Source organism: Leptodactylus fuscus, chromosome 2, assembly GCF_031893055.1.
Source record: "Leptodactylus fuscus isolate aLepFus1 chromosome 2, aLepFus1.hap2, whole genome shotgun sequence".
NCBI lineage: Eukaryota > Metazoa > Chordata > Amphibia > Anura > Leptodactylidae > Leptodactylus > Leptodactylus fuscus.
In genome coordinates, this window is record NC_134266.1 from 160972335 (window position 1) to 160992418 (window position 20084).

Here is a 20084-nt window from a genome sequence, read left to right on the forward strand (position 1 = left end):
ACGTTTGATCAAATTATACTTACCAAGTGCACGAGTGAGAGTCGGGCTGGATCCTCCGAGCAGTCTTCTCCTTGCAGCGTCCCCGCGGCGTCTTCCGGCTCTTCATTCACTCTGCCAGGCATCGGGCCTGGGCAGAGCCGACTGCGCATGCCCCCACTACAAGTGGACATGCGCAGTCGGCTCTGCCCAGGCCCAATGTCTAGCAGAGTGAATGAAAAGCCGGAAGACGCTGCGGGGAAGCTGCACAGAGAAGACTTCTAAAGGTAGAAGAAGAACCAGCGTTGATTGGCCGACTGTATAGCAATCAATGCTGGTTCTGCATCGAACTTTTACATTCGAATAGCGAGTGGTACTACTCGCTCATCTCTAATAACTACCACTCTCCATAAAGGTACTTATTCGCTGGCTCAAAATGGGATGGAATATCAACTACTGAAGACTATCAAGATTTTTTATATTTCCATTACAAATCAGTTCACTTATTCCTAGTAATATTATATAACAGAATGTCACCAAGTGTGCTACTAAGCAGGTGCAGAACATCTTAAGGCGGATCCGCAACACAAATTTCACTCTAAAAACTCATTCCGCATACGTCCGTGTCCAACCGCAAAGTGCATCTGCAACGTTCCATGTGTATCAGTATTATGCGGATCCGCAAACAACAAAACACATCAAAAAACACATGTTGACATCCACAATTGCGGATATACACTGATGTATGTTAAGTGTATATCCGCATAATTGAACGCGCCCATAGACTTGTATGGGACAGTCCGTGCCGTAAAAACACGGCCATTACGGACATGCGGTATACTGTCCGGACCACGGTTGTGGCGCGCCACACCACGGACAAGAACTACAGTGGTGTAAGAGGCCTCATAGAAAACTATGGGACCATAAATGGTCCGCAATTTTAAACCCACAATTGCGGACCATTTGCGGTGTAAAACTACGGTCGTGTAAGACCAGCGTAAGGTGTATATAATATCTTAATCAGTAACTCACTGGCATTATCCAGAAAGAAGGCAATAGTCTTTTGTCCGATAGTTGATCAAAAGATGTATGGTTAGAGCAAAAAGTCTTTTGTCTTCTGTGAAAATAATTTTGACTGCAAAATCAGTTGTTCAATAGAGATGGGCAGATTTCTCAAGATTCATTTAGTTTTGGATTTAGGTGGTTTGGATACCTGATTTGTTTTGGGTTGAAAAAGTTAGGTATGAACTTCAGATGTGCTAAGAACCTATTTATCCTATTTCTAGCTCCTTAAGCTAAACAGAGCTGAAGTCATGTTACAGTTAAAGTGACATGTACAGTATGTCTATGGAAAAACAAAGGTAAACAGTGGATGCAAATGATGAGTGTAACTAAACTGTGCTGAATCTCACTTATGTATATTTTAATATTTAAAATGCGCCCATATGTGGTGTTTTACACACATATGGCAGTTATATTGCAAAAAGCAATGGTTTTGTAGAAAAAATAGCAGTTTGGATGATTTGTAAGTGCTGCAGGCTTAGGCCTCTTGTAGACAACCGTGTGCTATTTCAGTGTGCTATCCATGTTTTTCCTGCATAGTACACTGACCCGTTCATTTCCTACCATGTATTCCACAGATCAGTGTGCAGGCCGAGAGTCTGTACTGCAAAACTCAGAGCAGGTCCTATCTTCCTCAGTGTTTGCAGCACAGACTCACCCATAGAAGCATATCAGAGAGTAAAAACTACGGAAGGCACAAGGATGTATTTCGTATGTCGTCCTAGTTTGCAAAAGATGAAAACTAGGCACTCAGGATTTTGAAGCACAGTGCTGCAAACCCAAACCCTTTCCTGCATGGGATTTCCCAGCATGAGATTGTGCACACAGCTCCAGTTCTTCCCATGCCAGTTTTCCATTTTGGTAGCAATAGCTCTGACAGATTTATGAAGAGGCTACAGCTCTCTTTTTCAGAAGTGTATGATACAACACTTAATAAATTTGCTCCAGTGTGGTTGGGATTGTTAACAAGTGTATACGAGCCACATTCCCATATATATATGTCCCCTTTTCTAATCAAGTGTCTGCTGAGTTTTCCAGCAGACACTTCTATCTGAGTATGTGTTATGGTTTGCTGGGTTTATTAAAAAAAACAAACAAATGAAACCCAAAGGAGCCCGCTGGGCTCTGGACCACAGAAGCGCCCTGGTGTGAACAGGGTCTGACAGACGCCACTGCCAGCCCTCTACACACCCTAGTTCGTTCTGTTCAATCACAGCGGCCTGTGTAGGTCAGAGCAGCCGCACAAGGACTCAGTCTAGACAGCACTTCGGTGCTAGACTGCCCACAATTAGCTCGTGTGCACACAGTGGCTTCCTCAGGCACACCAAGCAGCTAACAACTAAAGTTTTTTTTAGAAAGAGAGTTCTACCTGAACTACAATTTCTGCCTAACAGAATTTCTACCTAGCTAGCTAGCCTAAGCACACACAGTGCATTTGAGAATTGACATTAGGGCAGCGGGCTGAGGAACCTCCCTCTTTATAAAGGGAAAGGGCGGTCCACTTTCGGCCCAACCAGCTGCCCAAGGCGGAGGTGATTGGTTGACACGACTGTCAGTCACAGCCTGACCACACCCACCAGCTGCAAGAGGGTTTAACCCTTGCTAAACCTGACTGCCGGCTCAAGGAGGGAGTGACAGGCGGCAATACGCTACCGCAGAGAGACGGGCTGCGACCCGACCCCTCGGCTGAAGTTGCCGCACAGTCCTAACAGTATGTTAGTTTTTTTTTTTTTTTTTTATCAATTAGTATATTTTATAGCAGCCATGACCAAAATCTTCTCAAACACTGTAAATTAAATTTACCTGCCATGGTTAACAAACAGTTATCTATGAAATTATGCTTAGCTGCCACGCTATTGCACAATGTATCCTTATGTTACACTGTTTAGATCATTTTGTTGTTTATTGTCAATATAGTGTCAATTCCAGTTTCAGCTTACCTGCTAACCATGCTTGACAGTTGCTAAGGAAAGTAGCTATCCACATAGATAGAGCTTGTGCCATTAGTGTTACAATATATATTTGGGATGTGATTTGAGCACTTTCTTTAAATGTCGTACATGTTTTATCATTTGTTTCTGCTTAATGCATATAAATACTAAGAATGATGAATTTGATTGGGCTTTCTAGAAATAGTAGCAAGCCCTAATGCATAGCTCCTAATTTCAGGACTGTCCTCCAAAGCAATCTTAAGGGGTTACAGAGATGTTTATACAAATGAGTGCTTGTGGGAAAGATGGTGGGTGTGACAGTGAGGATTGTGGTGATGTTATATAAATGTTATATAAATCCGTATTTAAGTGTTGAGACGTATACTACTGCACATAGAGTAACCACTCTGGTTATTTCAGCAAGAGTATAGTCCCTTCTAAATTACTCGCCCTTACAGCGCACCTCTACTGTTTTACTTATTGGAGTAGATTTATGAAGACTGCCATTTTCAACATCAGTCTTCATATCCCTTGCACCAGCAGAGAGTACACATTCAGACCCACCCTTCGCGAGGCCGTGCCTCTGCACATTAAAATTTATGCCAACTTTTAAATCACATAGATTTCAGGGATCATTTACCCAAATTTACTTTCAGAACTCAGATGGTGCCTGTGATCCCGCCTATCATCAGCTTCCAGGACAATGGCATGCCTGGTGCAAAAGTGGAAAATAAATAATTATTTTCACAAGAAATTATGAGTTTTTATGCCATGTTTACTCAATAATGGCATATAAGGCATTATAAAGCTCAACATTTATGGCATACAAACATGTCAGAAATTTTCATCTTATAGTGAATGGGTTGGTAAGTGTATGAAGTCTTTAACGTAACCCAAATGGCACAGTATTTAAGCTATATTGAAAATGCTTTATCAATATTTCGCTGTATACACACTTAACATCAAGTACAGACTACATTATGATATAGGATGATTGCTGGTTTTACGAGGGTTATCTCTTAGGACCTTACTGTGAATTGCAGACATTCCTTACATTGATTCTTGTGTTTTCAGCCCTGCAGACATACACACAGGTATTGGTTACTGTTTTCTCATCAAGTTATATGTGATATCCTATTACTAGTTTCCTTTTTATGTCAAAGTCAAAATATATTTTACATGAAACATTTCTTAAATATTGTCAATCACATCTTAATTTTGGCTTTATGAGTTGGCTTTTGAGCATGTCTTGAGTACAAGTCCTGTCAGGTACGTTAAAGTGTGTAATTATTTTATATTATAAAATTCCAAAAATTCACTTTTTGACTTGTAGAACAGTAAAAAGCAAGGACTGAAATTTTCCATTTTGTCCATTTATGGCCAACAACATGAAGAATGGGAATAATTACTGATTGATGTTAATTAGATCTTTCATTACCTAATAATATATAATAATACATTTTATTTATATAGCGCCAACATATTCCGCAGCGCTCAAATACAGTTTGCAGCGTTCAAATACAGACAGATACATAACAAAGAACGTCATTTCACACAATGGGACTGAGGGCCCTGCTCGTAAGAGCTTACAATCTACAATCTATGACCTAAACCAACTCCAACTCATTGTATTGTTCAGTAAATTCGCTCCATTGATTCTGTAATTTTTTCTCTAGGCCCTACCATCCCTGAGCAATCAATGCTGCTAGTTTCAGCACCCATTATGTTGATCAGGCTTTCTATTGTCAGGTGGGTGATACTCGGCTGGAGCAGATGGTCTCAGACCCGCTCACCTCACAGTAGAGAGACTAATTAGCATATTGTCTACAGAAATAAATAAATGATTGCTTGGGAACAGTAGGGGCTAGAGAAAAAAATTCCAACCAAGTCAGAGTTGTAATTGCTAAAGTTGGTGTAAGGTTTTCTTTAACCCCTTCCCAACATGCGCCGTAATAGTACGGCGCATGTCGGGTCTGTAACTATGGCGACCGCCCGGGAGCCGGGCGGCCGCCATAGCCGCCGGGTGTCTACTGCTTTAAGCAGTAGACAACCGGCTCTAATGCCTCCGATCGGTCCCCGGACCGATCGGAGGCATTAACCCCTCCGGCGCCGCGGTCTAAGGCGCCGGAGGCGCCATTTTCCCGGCGGTGCCCATTTTGGCCGGGATCACCGGCTCCTGGAGCATGCTCCAAGGCTGACGTCCCATTGCCATGACAGCCGGGAGCCTTGTACAGGCTCCCAGGCTTGTCTGCAAAGTGTCTCTTTTGCAGGCTGGTCTATGCAGCCTGCAAAAGAAAGGATGCTTTTTTGCAATGCATTGCAATGCATTAGCATTGTAATGCATTGCATTAATGATCAGACCCCCTGGGGTTCAACACCCCTAGGGGGTCTAATAAATGCAAAAAATAAAATAAAAAAAAAAGTTAAAAAAAATATTAAAAAAATATAAAAAGAATTAAAAGTTCAAATCACCCCCCTTTCCCTAGAACACATATAAAAGTAGTTAAAAACTGTGAAACATATACATGTTAGCTATCCCCGCGTCCGAAATCGCCCGCTCTACAAATCTATAAAAATATTTTTCCTGTTCGGTAAATGCCGTAGCGGGAAAAATAGTCGAAAGTGCCAAACCGCCGTTTTTTCACTGTTTTGATTCTGATAAAAATTTTAATAAAAAGTGATCAAAGCAATAAAATTTCCCGAAAATGGTAGAACTAAAAAGTACACCCAGCCCCTCAAAAAAAGACGCCCTATGCATCCCCGTACACTTACATATAAAAAAGTTACGGCCGTCGGAATATGGCGACTTTTAGAAAAAAAAATTTTTAACACATTTTTGGAATTTTTGTTAGGGGTCAAAATGTAAATAAAACCATATAAATTTGGTATCCCTGGAACCGTACTGAAACACAGAATATAGGGGACATGTCATTTTGGCTGCACAGTGAACGCCGTAAAACCAAAGCCCGTAAGAAAGTCGCAGAAATGCATTTTTTCTTCAAATCCACCCTATTCTGAATTTTTTTCCTGCTTTCCAGTACATTATATAGAATAATTAATGGTAGCATCATGAAGAAAAATTTATCCCGCAAAAATTAAGACCTCATATGGCTCTGGGAGCGGAGAAATAAAAAAGTTATGGGGTTTAGAAGGAGGGGAGTCAAAAATGAAAAACGAAAATCAAAAAATGCCATCGGCGGGAAGGGGTTAAAGTGAATATCCAGCTTTTAGATTCACATTTCTGTTGCATATCTTTATAGTAGTCTAGGTTCAGGTTTTCTCATGCTACTTAGTGGATTCCACTGCAATTCTCTGCTGATGGTATGGGCATAGTCTTGATGTAGATTACCTAGCCACCATTATTTCTCTAGAAAAGTTATTTGTACTTGATATTGATATGTGGTCTTCTCCTTGAATATGTCCATTTGTAGAAAGGTGCATGCCACCATCAACACGTAGCAACAATTATGGACAGGGACAATACATAGATTATGGACAGGGACAATACATAGAATTCATTGTCCACAGGGTCAATATTTTGAGCGACAGTTACCACCATCCATAAACGTAGCAATGCCATTTGCGAGTATTGACATCACTTTATGGATGCAGACCAAAATGTCAGCATAGTGTATGATTAAACCAGCAATTTGTATCCATTACTTATAATCTCTTTTCCCATAAGACATTCATGTCACTTTCAATTCGACATAACTTGCTATGTTTGCTTTAGATAGCTACAAATGTGCTAGTCCTATGATCGCTGACAGCTCCTAAACATTTGATTTAAGCCAATTTACGACCTTGTTCACATCTACGTTCAGTATTCTGTTCTAGGAGTCCATTTGGGGACCCCTCAAACGTAATACTGAACGTATTAAAAAGCAGTGAGCAATGAAACCACACAGACCCCATAGACTATAATGGGGTCCATGTGTTTTCCGTGCAGTGTCTAAACAAATCATGTGGAGAGAATAGTACTTCACACAGCACTTTTCTCTCTACATGATTTGTGTGGATACCACGTGGAAACCACATGGAACCCATTATAGTCTTTGGGGTCCGTGTGGTTTCTAACCACTTTTTAATGCGTTTGGCATTCCGTTCGGGCGGTCCCTAAGCGGACTCCCCAAACAGAATACCAAAGGCAGATGTGAACTGGGCCAAAGTTCTGGTTTGTACCAAACTTATTCAGTCCAAAATAATTCTTTGGCCCGTACCACCCAAACATGAAATAAAAGAAATCTGCAGAGGTTTGTCCTTCTCTATTAATAACCTATTTAGTACCAAATATTCTTTTGTGAATTTTATTATGCCTGCATTCAACCTTACAGGGTTCATAACTGACTCTAGCATTTGCATTTTACGTGTTTAAAATGGTAACTAAGACATTATATATCATTTGATTTTCTAGACATATGCCATGTTGTGAACTCATCTCCATTAGCCTTGTGTATAATATTACATATGCAAAACCAACTTAATATAGAATTTTTTTGCCTTGAAAATCTGATTTCCAGTTTTACTATGAGCTACTTATTATCTAGTTAGCCTTCACCAAGCACTGGTACACTGCCTGAAATGTGTGTGTATATATCTCAACGCGCCAATATATAATCATTATATATATATATATATATATATATATATATATATATACATATATATATATATATATATATATATATATATATATATATATATATATACAGTGCCTTGTGAAAGTATTCGGCCCCCTTGAACTTTTCAACCTTTTGCTACATTTCAGCCTTCAAACATAAAGATATCAAATTTGAATTTTTTTGGGAAGAATCAACAACAAGTGGGACACAATTGTGAAGTGGAACGAAATGATGAGATGATGGGCCATACATTTTCACAGACATTTTGTGTTTGCAGTTAGGATAAATGGACACCTGACATATTGCTGTCTGGTTACAAGTAGTGGTTTTGCTTTGTGATAATTCAATGTGATCAGTTATTCTTATTGAGGAACAACAGATTGTAGCTTTCATCAAAGGGGAAGCAATCTAATATCGTAATAAGAAAGCATTACTTTACTGTTTTAGGCTCCATTGCTTGTTCTGATCAATAATAGCATCAGAACAATGGACTGAAGAACCAATAGTATGAATGATTCAGCTCATGTCATCACTGACTATAGTGTCAAAAAAAAGACAGAAGCATTCTTCCATCGTCTTTGTTTATTTTTATCAAAAGAAGATATTGTCCTGCATGCAGGAGTTTATTTCCATTGAAAAAATAATCAGAATAGAAGAAAGCTTATGTCTTTTTTAACATTACAGTTAAGGATAATGGATGCAGACAGAATGTGCTCCATCTAAATCTAACATTAGTTTTTCAGTCTGATCCTAGCATCAGATCAAAACAACAAACTAAACATGCAAAGTGAAAGGAGACAACTTCTTCAGAAAATAAGTATATAAATGATAAAAACAGTATACCTTTATTATTTATGTCATTTTTGTAGATTTGGAGAAAAACAACTTTGAGACTTATGCAAATATGGCATCTGGTGCACTGAGGACAGTGTTCAGACCTGGGAGAACTACTGCTGCTTTACAAGTAGGATGGGTAATGTCATAGCAGTGGGAGGATCAACTCCCACTGTACAAGGTGGGGAAGGCAGAAGTTGGTAGGGGTTTGGGCAGAAAGAGCAGTGCTCCAGAAAGCAGAAGACTTGCACCCAGGGCACCAACTGAGCGATTAACTGAGCGATTGTCCTGCCAGCAAGAGCAGCGAGTCAGTGACATCACTTGTTCGATGGGAGGAATAAGGTCACATAGCAGGCAAACAAAGCAGAATTTCTAAAGCAATATATATAGGAAAAATCTTCAATTTACATAGGCTACCAGTATAGATAGGATCCTTGAGATAGGACAACCCCTTTAAACCATGGGAGTAGAAAGAACCCAGAATATCATTTGCAACACAAAGAAAATAAGGTACACAGTGTTCAAACAAAATCTAGCCACATTTCTTGATTTTTTTTTTTTACAGATTTTTACCTGCTGAGATTATGTGCAGAGCATTTAAGACTTCACATTATAGTGTTATATAATAACTTACCTAATTTATGTTCCTTTTTAGTTTTCTCATAAACTGTTTTAATACCACAGCCTGCAACACTTGCACTTCTCTCTTACTGCTACTAGGTTATTTAATCTTCCAATTAGATAATATATTACCGCAGAGAAGAATAGAAAGAGTACTTAAAAAATAAATATATTTAAAGTGTAGAAGATACAAGTGAATGCTTATAACTGTGAATCAGAAAATCACACTTCAAGAACTGGAGTGAAAAATAGACGAAGTCAAAAGAGTTTTGTACTTTTTTATGCATGAAAATAATAAAAGTTTCTCAAACTTTTTTAACCTATAAATTATCTACAAAACAGTTAATTGTTTCTTGTATGTGCTAGGTAAACAGTTACTTTTTTTTTTTTAATTTCATGGTATGATAGTGCTTTATGCCCTTGCAACATCCGCTGCAAGAAGTCAGTACTTTAAAGATGGCGCCAAATCAAGAGCTAAGCCAGTGTGACAGCTATTGCGTCTGGAATCAGTAGTGATACATAGGGTAACATGGAGGGATCAGGCAACACTGTGAGACGGAAATAGGAAAGTGTGTGGACTCTGCAGTACTGGTATTACACAGTGGTATATGGTGGAGAACACAGCCAGCAATAGAGAATCTAGTATAGCAAATACTTCATAGTTTATTATTATGGGGCAAGGATGGTCCAGTTTTGGGCATTGCTCTTTTAAGATCTGGTCTTAAATATCAGTCTGAGATTAGGGGAGAAGGTCACATGCTTAAAGAGGACCTTTCATCAGATTGGGCACAGGCAGTTCTATATACTGCTGGAAAGCCGACAGTGATCTGAATTCAGCTCACTATCGGCTTTCCCGATCTGTGCCCCAGGTAAAGCGCTATCGGTCCCAGTACCGCAGCGCTTTACAGTCAGAAGGGCGTTTCTGACAGTCAGTCAGGAACGTCCTTCTCCACAGCAGTGCCTATCGCGCTTTAGAGTGTGAGCGAGGAGGATCAACACCTTCCCTCCTGATAATACTCGTCTATGGACGAGCACTGTGAGCAGAGGAAGAGGGCGTTCCTCCCCGCTTACACTCTACAGCACAATAGGCGTTGCTGTGGAGAAGGACGTACCTGACTGACTGTTAGAAACACCCTTCTGACTGTAAAGCGCTACGGTACCAGGACCGATAGCGCTTTACCCGGGGCACAGACCGGGAAAGCCGACAGTGCGCTGAATTCAGCGCACTGTCAGCTTTACAGCAGTATATAGAACTGCCTGTGTCCAATCTGATGAAAGGTCCTCTTTAAGTGATGAATAGAGCATAGATTACCAGCAGCAATAACTGTGCTTTACTTTATATGGCAGCATTAACAGGCATTGTGACCATCATGGAGCTGTACAATGATTCCCTATGAAACAACAGATTGTGGAATCCAGCATTTGCAATGTAATGGTCATCATGATTAGCATCCAGACAGTCAGCTCCTATGGCCTAAGAGATCACCCACAGTCTAATATTTCAGCCAGACAGGATAACCAAACCAAGCATTGTGTCACATATAGTTGATATACAGCACAGACATTCAGAAGACTAAAACATCTCATACTGTATTTTTAGTGTTAAAGGACACTGAGGGTTGTTTTAGTATTAATAATTATGATACTATATTTAGTATCAAAATATAAATTCTAGTATCTTCGCAATTGTACAGTAGTTGTTCAGGGGCTTTCCTAGTAACCGTAAAGAAAAGGATGAAAAAGGAATGCTACTTCATGCCTTGGAGACCAGTTTTCTGACATATGAAGTCTCAATTTCTCTTGCTCATGCATGTTTTTTTGCGCAAAAAAATTATCTTCTGTGCTGCTCGACAATTTTCAAAAAGGTAGGCTGAACTGGGTGGGAATCTAGGCCAGGTCAAGGATAATTTAGCTTGTCAGATTTATTATAACTCACCCCAATTGTATTGAAAGCAATGGATACAATTTCTGAGGTTAAAAAGAACCTATCAACATCTTCAAAAATTCCAGCTCTTTACAGCAATTAATAGCTACTGCGTCATTGATTGTGGAACCGGTGACATTTTTTCTCTCACTCCCACCATTACCAAGAAATCAATGCTGTTAGTTTTGGTGCCTGACATACTATTTAGTCTCTGTTCTGTCTGGAGGCCGGAATCAGGCATGAGCAGACAAGAGGTGTGATTCTGACCTCCGATATCGGCTGATTCTGATTTGACATCTGTATCATGCCCCCCTGCCTGACACTGCCCTTCTGACATTAATAACACATCAGTCATAAAAAATACCTACACTTAATGCTTGGGAACAGTGAAGGCTAGAGGAATCAGTGGAATGGCATTTATACACAGATTAGAATTGGTGGTGAAAGGTCTTCTTTAACCATACATTTTAAAATGCTCCAAAAATTTAAAAAAATTTTTGGGAAAAGGTCTTAGCCTCTTAGCCTCTGTTTTTCTTACATGAACATGGCCTTTATAATGCAAAAAGCAATAGTTTTATAGAAAAATTTAAACTTGTTTATGAAACTTTTTTTTGTTCAAAAGTAATACAAGTGAACATATACTTAACCCCTTAGCGACCTTTGACGTACTATTACGTCATGGACGCGAGGTACTTCGCGCACCATGAAGTAATTGTACGTCATGGTGATTCCGCCCGCTCACTAGCTGAGCGGGCGGAATCGGAACTGGGTGATGGCTGTTACTGACAGCTATCACCCTTTTCCATAACCTCCGGTCGGTACTTTTACCGATCGGAGGTTTTAACCCTTTGATTGCGATGGTCAAACATGACCACCGCAAACAAAGGGTGCCGCGATCTCTCCCCCCCCCGCCGGCACCCCCCGCGGTGAGATCGGTGGGTGCCGGTATCTGTAATATGTAGTCTGGGGTCTGGTTAGTGACCCCAGACAGCCCTGAGCACTCACTTACCTGGTGATGCTCCCGGCGTCTTCTGGAAGTGAGTCTGTGCCGTCCGCTCACTTCCTGTTTCTCGAGTGAGACACGTGCAGGCTGTCACTGCAGCCTGTGTCTCATTCTATAGTAGAGAATCAGTGATGCAATCATCACTGATCCATGTGTCCCATAGGGACACAAGAACAAGTAAAAAAAAGTGTAAAAAAAAAAAATAAAGTATTTGAAAACAATTAATAAAGTTATAAAGTCCCAAAAATCCCTTTTTTCTATAAAAAATGAATTATGTAAAAAAAACACAAAAAATTAATAAAAACAATACATATTTGGTATTGTCGCGTCCGTAACAACCTGTACAACAAAACTGAAACAATATTTAATGTACACAGTGAACGGCGGTAAAAAATAATGGAAAAAACCCGCCGGAAGTAGTGATTTTTCGCCATCTCACCTTACAAAATGTGCTATAAAAAGTGATCAAAAAGTCATATGCACCCCAAAATAGTACCAATAAAATGCACAGGTTGTCCCGCAAAAAATAAGCCCTCAACCAACACTGTCAAGCGAAAAATAAAAATGTTACGCCTCTCAGAAGATGGCGATGCAAAAATCACTGATTTATGTCCCCAAATGTGTTTTTGTTCTGCAGACTTAGTATCGCATAAAAAAATAACATAAATGAGGTATCGCCGTAACCGTACCGACCCAAGGAATAAAGGTCACATGTTACTTATACTGTACGCTGCATGGCGCAAAATGTAAAAGGTAAAACTCAATACCAGAATTGATTTTTTCTCTTTTAAATCCAGCAAAAAAAGAGTTAATAAAATGTAATCAGTAAGTTTTAGGCACCCCAAGATGGTGTCATTACAAAATACATCGCATCCCGCAAACAACAAGCCCTTATATGGCCACGTCAGCAGAAAAATAAAGAAAATATAGCATCTAGCAATGTGAAGACAAAATCACGCAAAATCGCCAAATCATTAGAACACAACTGGGTGCGGCAGGCAGGGAATGTATAAGCTGTGCGAGCGAATATCAGGGGATACCCCAGATTTACAGCTTATGAGGGAAAATATACCAGAAGTGACCCCCAAAGTGACCCCAGTGTGACTTCCCCAATCATAGGAGCTACTGGGGGTACAGTAGGGAATTTAGTGTCTGCAATGTCCTCCGCACCGCTTATACATTCCCTCTTCGCCATCCGCTGTGCAGTCACGTCCGGGATACTAATACTCACTACACCCCCTGATAAATTCTTTGAGGGGTGCAGTTTTCAAACTGCGCTCACTCCTTTGGGGAATCCACTTTTCTGGTACCTTACAGGCTCTACAAACATGACATGGCGTCTAGATACCAAACATCTGAATCTGTGCTCCAAAAGCCGCATTGCGTTCCTTCCCTTCTGCCCCCTGCTGTGCGCCCAAACTGCAGTGTATGCCACATGTATGACACTGGTGTAACCGGGGTAATGTCATATGTGAGTATAAACTGATATTAGGGCACATATATGACACTGGTGTACCCGGGATAACATATGTAATGTCATATGTGGGTATAAACTGATATTAGGGCCCAGCCGGACACAGAAGGGAAGAAGGTTATTTGGTTTTTGGAGCACAGACTTAGACGGTTTGGTTTTTGGATGCCATGGCACTTTTGCAGAGACTCTAAAATTTCCCCTATAAAATGGGGTCACTTCTTGGGGAATTCCAGTTTACTGGCACCTCCAGGGCTCTGCAAAAACAACATGGCGCCCAGAAAGTCCCTCTAAATCTGTACCCCAAAAGCTAAAAAGCGCAGTGCTCCTTCGCTTCTGAGCCCTGCTGTGCGCCCAAGCAGCAGTTTATACCCACATATATAATTTTTTTGCCCCTCGGGAAGGCCCACTTAATAGTTTTAGGAGTGCAGGTCTCTGACAACACAAAGTGGGTGCAATGCATTGGATACCAAAATGGCATATTTCTTTAAAAATTTCAATTTTTGGGAAGCATTTTTAGTCTCAAAATCATAATACCACTTGATACATTCCTTGACGGGTGTAGTTTCTAAAATGGGGTCACTTTTGAGGGGTTTCTATTGTATTGATACTTTAGGGGCTCAGCAAATGCGACATGGCACCTCAAAACTATTCCAGCAATATATGCCCTCCAAAATCCAAATAGCGCTCTTTCCATTCTGAGCCCCAACATGTACCCATACAGCAGATTATGATCCCATATGGGGTATTGCCGTGTTCAGGGGAAATTGTGTAACAAACTGTGGGGGGCTCTTAATTCTCTAACTACTTGCAAAAATTAAAAATATGGCACTAAATGGACGATTTATTGGAAAAAAAGTAATTTTTCATTTTCACATCTCAATGGTAAAAAAAATCTGTGAAACACCTGTAGGGTCCAAGTGCTCACTAAACCCCTTGATAAATTCCTTGAGGGGTCTATTTTTCAAAATGGGGTCGTTTTTTTTGGGGGGGGGTTTCCACTGTTCTAGCACTTCAGGGGCTCTCCATATGCAACATGGTGCCTGAAACAGATTTCAGCTAAATTTGCCCTCCAAAATCCCAATAGCGATCCTTCAGCTCTGGACTTTACAGTGTGCCCCTAGATCACTTTACATCCACATGTGGGGCATTTCTGTAGTTGGGGCAAAGTGCTTGACAATTTGTGGGGTGCATTTTCTTTTTTAACCCCTTGTGGAAATGCATAATTTGGGGTTAAAGCTACATTTTATAGCAAAAAATGTCACTTTTCCTTTTGTTGGGCCAATTCTGTTACACTCCTGTATGGTCAAAGGGCTCACTAAACCCCTTGGTAAATTCCTTGAGGGGTATAGTTTCCAAAATGGGGTGACATTTTGGGGGTTTCCACTGTTTTGGCACATTGGGGGCTCTGCAAAAGGGACATGGTGCCTGAAAAGTATTGTAGTAAAATCTGGCCTACAAAATCCAATTAGCGCTCCATCCGCTCTGAGAGCGACCGTGTGCCCGTACATTAGGGTACCAGCACATATGGGGTATTGTCGTGTTCAGGAGAAATTGTGTAACAAAATGTGGGGTGCAGTTTCTCCTTTAACCCTTTGTGAAGATGAAAAATTTGGGGCTACAGTGACATTTTATTATAAAAAAAAGTAATTTTTCATTTTCACATCTCAATGGTAAAAAAATCTGTGAAACACCTGTAGGGTCCAAGTGCTCACTATACCCCTTGATAAATTCCTTGAGGGGTCTAGTTTCCAAAATGGGGTGACATTTTGGGGTTTTCCACTGTTTTGGCACCTTGGGGGCTTTGCAATCGGGGCATGGCGCCTGAAAAATATTCTAGCAAAATCTGGCCTACAAAATCCAATTAGCGCTCCATCCGCTCTGAGAGCGACCGTGTGCCCGTACATTAGGGTACCAGCACATATGGGGTATTGTCGTGTTCGGGAGAAATTGTGTAACAAAATGTGGGGTGCAGTTTCTCCTTTAAACCTTAGTAAATGTGTAAATTCTAGGGCTAAATGAATATATTAGTGACAGAAATTGAAAAATGTAAATTTGACCTCCATTTTGTTTTAATTGTTGTGAAATGCTGAAAGGGTTAAGAAACTTTCTAACTGCTGTTTTGGATTCTTTCAGGAGTGCAGTTTTTAGAATGGGGTGACTTTTGGGGGGTTTTATTAGAGAGGCCTTTCAAGTTCCCTTCAGAACTGAACTGGTCCCTTGAAAAATGTGTTTTGGAAATTTTCTTGAAAATTTGGAAAATTACTGCTTGACTTGTAAGCCTTGTAATATCTGAAAAAAATGAAAGGGTGCTTAAAATTTGATTGCTACATAAATCAGAGACATGGTTAATTATATTTATGAAAAAATTCGGGTAGTATGACTTTCTATTTGAAAGGCTTGCAATTTCAAAGTTTGAAAACTGCATTTTTTTCAAAATTTTCACCAAATTTCCTATTTTTTCATAATTAAAGACAAAACATATCGATGAAAATTTACTACTGACATGAAGTACAATGTGTTACGAAAAAAACAATCTCAGAATCACTTGTGTAAGTTAAAGCGTCTCAAAGTTATCGCCATTTAAAGTGACACATGTCAGATTTGAAAAAAGAGGCCTGGTCCTTAAGTCACTTTTGGGCTGTGTCTCTAAGGGGTTAAACACATTAAACACAATACAAACATGACTCCTAGTGAAATCGCATTTTACATGTGCATGTACGTGAGTATACTACAAGACAGTTCTGTATAAAGGGTGTTTGGATATTTTCCAATTCAACACAAATAGAAAACATAAACACATACAAGAAAAAAACATTCTAAAACTACAAATCCCTCCCTTCCATGATGGCTGGTTGATGAAGTTGCTTGTAAGATGTGATCAAAATGGGAAACTGCACGTCTAGAGCTTTCCTGCTCACCGAATTAATGTATTTTCAGCTTTCTCAATGTACCCTTTAAATCTTCAAGAAGATATCCCAAAAAAAAGGTAGGTATGCCAAAAAAAGGCGCAAGTAGCTTAATAAATGTGCCCCATTAAGCCTATTAAAATAAAAAAAACGTGACTTAAGCGATGCACAAGAAAAGATCTTCGTTTGCAGATGGGAACACTGGATTAGCTACTTTCTTTCTGTTGCATATTCAGCTGATCTCCTGAGGACTAATTTACCAAATCACTCTGAACCGGCTAGGAATTTTATCCTAGGGCTGGATGATAACCAATGTTGAAAATTGCTGACATATAGCTATTAGCCATTGAATCCACCCATTCACATGCACATATAGTTTTACTTCTGCCACATGAGTAAATAACTAGCCATGAAGGGGAGTGACATTGCTAAGCTGGGGTGAAACTATTCTCGGGCAGGGGATACTGCTTGTTTCTTTCCAGGATCGGCAGAACCCACACATCCACACAAACACACTTTAGAGCAACGAAAAGCCTGACGCGTTTCAACTAACTTGTCTTAGTCAGTATCATCAGAGGCTAACTATATTTAAGAACATGCCATTAGACACGGCGCTATTACGAGCTATATTTTCTCATTTCTCAGTAGCCCGGTCAGTCATAGTTTCTGACCGCAGCGAGCGCTTGGTGGAGCCGGGTTTATAAACCCTAAGATCCACCCCTTTCAATGACGCAACGGGGTGTGTGGTTATTACATCACCAACACCTCCCCGCTGATGTCGGGCCAATCCCGTCCTCAGTACAACGGCCAGGATCGTAACCAGGCAACACAAGACGCTTATGTGTTACAACCAGACCCCGCTTCGCGGTCTGCATCTGACGGAGCTTACAGATTTAAATGGAAGATCCAGGTAAGTAGCTCTCATCCGTGGACCCAAACCAGCCCCATATTAAAAATATGGAACAACCCTCCTAACATAAAGAGACCCCGGACCATATATGAATCAGTACCATTACAAATATTACCCTAGAAAACGGTCAAAAACCGCAAGATGTGAATAGGGATACCATTGAGCAACACCAACGGAAAACTTTAAACAGGGAGATTACTGGTGGAATAATACTCAAAAATATAAATAAGAGTCGTATAGCGGCAAACTATTAGGACAGATTTCTTTTACCAAAAAAGAAAAAGTAAAAGAAATCTGTCCTAATAGTTTGCCGCTATATGACTCTTATTTATATTTTTGAGTATTATTCCACCAGTAATCTCCCTGTTTAAAGTTTTCCGTCAGGCTTTTCGTTGCTCTAAAGTGTGTTTGTGTGGATGTGTGGGTTCTGCCGATCCTGGAAAGAAACAAGCAGTATCCCCTGCCCAAGAATTATTTCACCCCAGCTTAGCAATGTCACTCCCCTTCATGGCTAGTTATTTACTCATGTGGCAGAAGTAAAACTATATGTGCATGTGAATGGGTGGATTCAATGGCTAATAGCTATATGTCAGCAATTTTCAACATTGGTTATCATCCAGCCCTAGAATAACATTCCTAGCCGGTTCAGAGTGATTTGGTAAATTAGTCCTCAGGAGATCAGCTGAATATGCAACAGAAAGAAAGTAGCTAATCCAGTGTTCCCATCTGCAAACGAATGTCAAGAGCACTGTTTAGTGAGGACTAAGTACCTAGTTGTGTTTATTATTTTTGGAGGTGGAACTTTTTCAAGTACAAATAAGATCACACACAGGTTTTTTAGGAACATTTATTCCTATTTTTTTTTTTTTTTTGTGTCACTACTTTTAATAGGAACCAATAAAAGTTAACTTTTTAATGTGCAAAAAATCCCCACACACAAAAATTTTTTTTGCTTTTGCTTCTGAAATTTATGCACATAACCTTCAACAATATTTATTAGTTTGTCTACAAGAAAAGATCTACAAGATCATCTGAGCGATATCAGTGAAGACAGACAAAATGAAAATATGATCAACATCGTCCTGTACAAAATATACAATGGAAAAGAAGACCCACAGATGCGTCACAGAGAAGGACAGCTTTACAAGTAATTACTCTTTCTGGACGTGTTATCCTGCTAAATTGTTTTTCGGCAATGATCTTCACCTATTTGCACATAAACCTGTTTTTAAGAAGATGTTTCAAAATGATGCTATGTCTACACAGGTTACCATGGTTTAAGAACAAGAGACAGCTGATATACTTCAAGATCTACTAGATGAACTGCAGCCTATGCAAGGTGGTAGGTTTCCCACATCCATCATTCCAAAATTTAAGAATTTTTTCCGTTCTTGCCACTTTTATCATCCCAATATTTGTTTGTTTATTTGTTAAACTTCTTAGTTCAGAATTTGGGAACATCCCTGAAAATATCATTAGGGATAATTGTCTGAAAACTCAAAGACTGGCCAATAAACAACTTACAAAAATGATGGATGTCATTATAAAACCGTCTGACAAAGAATAATGTAGTCATCTGGCCACATCATATGTATGAGAAGGAGGCAAACAGACAATTGAGAAATGGTCTATTTGGATGACTGAGCGTTATAAAAAAATGACTTTTAGGGGCATGGTCTGACACACTGAAGACCAGGAGTGTCTGAAGTGTGCGCTGCCTGATACTTCAGCAAAAAGAGGGTAACTCTTCTCCCTCATGGATTACCTTTAGAGTTTTTGTACCGATTTCGAACTTCTTTCAACTGTTGCTTTATACCACTCCTCCTGTGCTTCCTACCACTGCTGGCCCGACTGATTCTCTACACTAACTTTGAGATTCTCTACTATCAAGGCCTCCCGTCTCCCCCGGGTTCGTGTTCAGAGGATGACTGCTCTACTCACTTGTCAGATACAAATGGATACTGTATGACAGTATTAGTTTTGTTTCTGTTATCTGTGCTCTGTATGGTACTGTTACTTCTGCCTTATATAGATTTGCTATTAGATTTGATATAATTTGCTATGTTTGCAACATGTGTTTATATTTTACAATAAATGTAATAATACATTTAGAAAAGTTACGTTTTGTATAGTTAGTTACATGACAGCTATATATTTAAGTGTTGCTATGGTGATTGATGTAGACTAAAGTGTGGTTTTTCTGTACATACAAGCATTAATAATTTTTGCACATTTTACTTAATATATCTACTATTCTTTTTTCCTCCATTATTGTTAATTCCTTGATTATATCTGTTAGATTATATGGCTTATTCATGATAAAGGTAAATGTGGTGTCTTTAATGGATCAGTTACATGCATTTTCTTTATCACTTCATTTCGGATGGATATTTATGTACTCATTGGTTCACTAATATATTTTTTAATAAACCACAAGTGATTCAAGTGCTGTGATTTTCTACTATACTGATTTACGGCTTGGAGAACCCTTCTGCAGAGCACCACAATCATTGAGAGTGCAGGACCAGTGCTACTACAAGGCTCAGACACAGTTGGAATTTTTTCCTGTTAGGGTTCATTCACATCTGCGCCCGGCACTCTATACTTCAGGTTTCCGTTTCCTGCATAAAACAGAGAAGGAGACGGAAACCTGCAGGAGTCTTTCTCACCCATTCATTTGAATGGGTGAGAAAGATGTCCAGCAGTGAGCGGCGGTGAGCGTTTTATGCTCTCCGCTGCAAAACTGGGTTTTTTAATCCGGACACAGAGTCGGACATGCAGTACTCTGTGTCCGGATTAAAAAAAACGGTTTCGCGGCGGA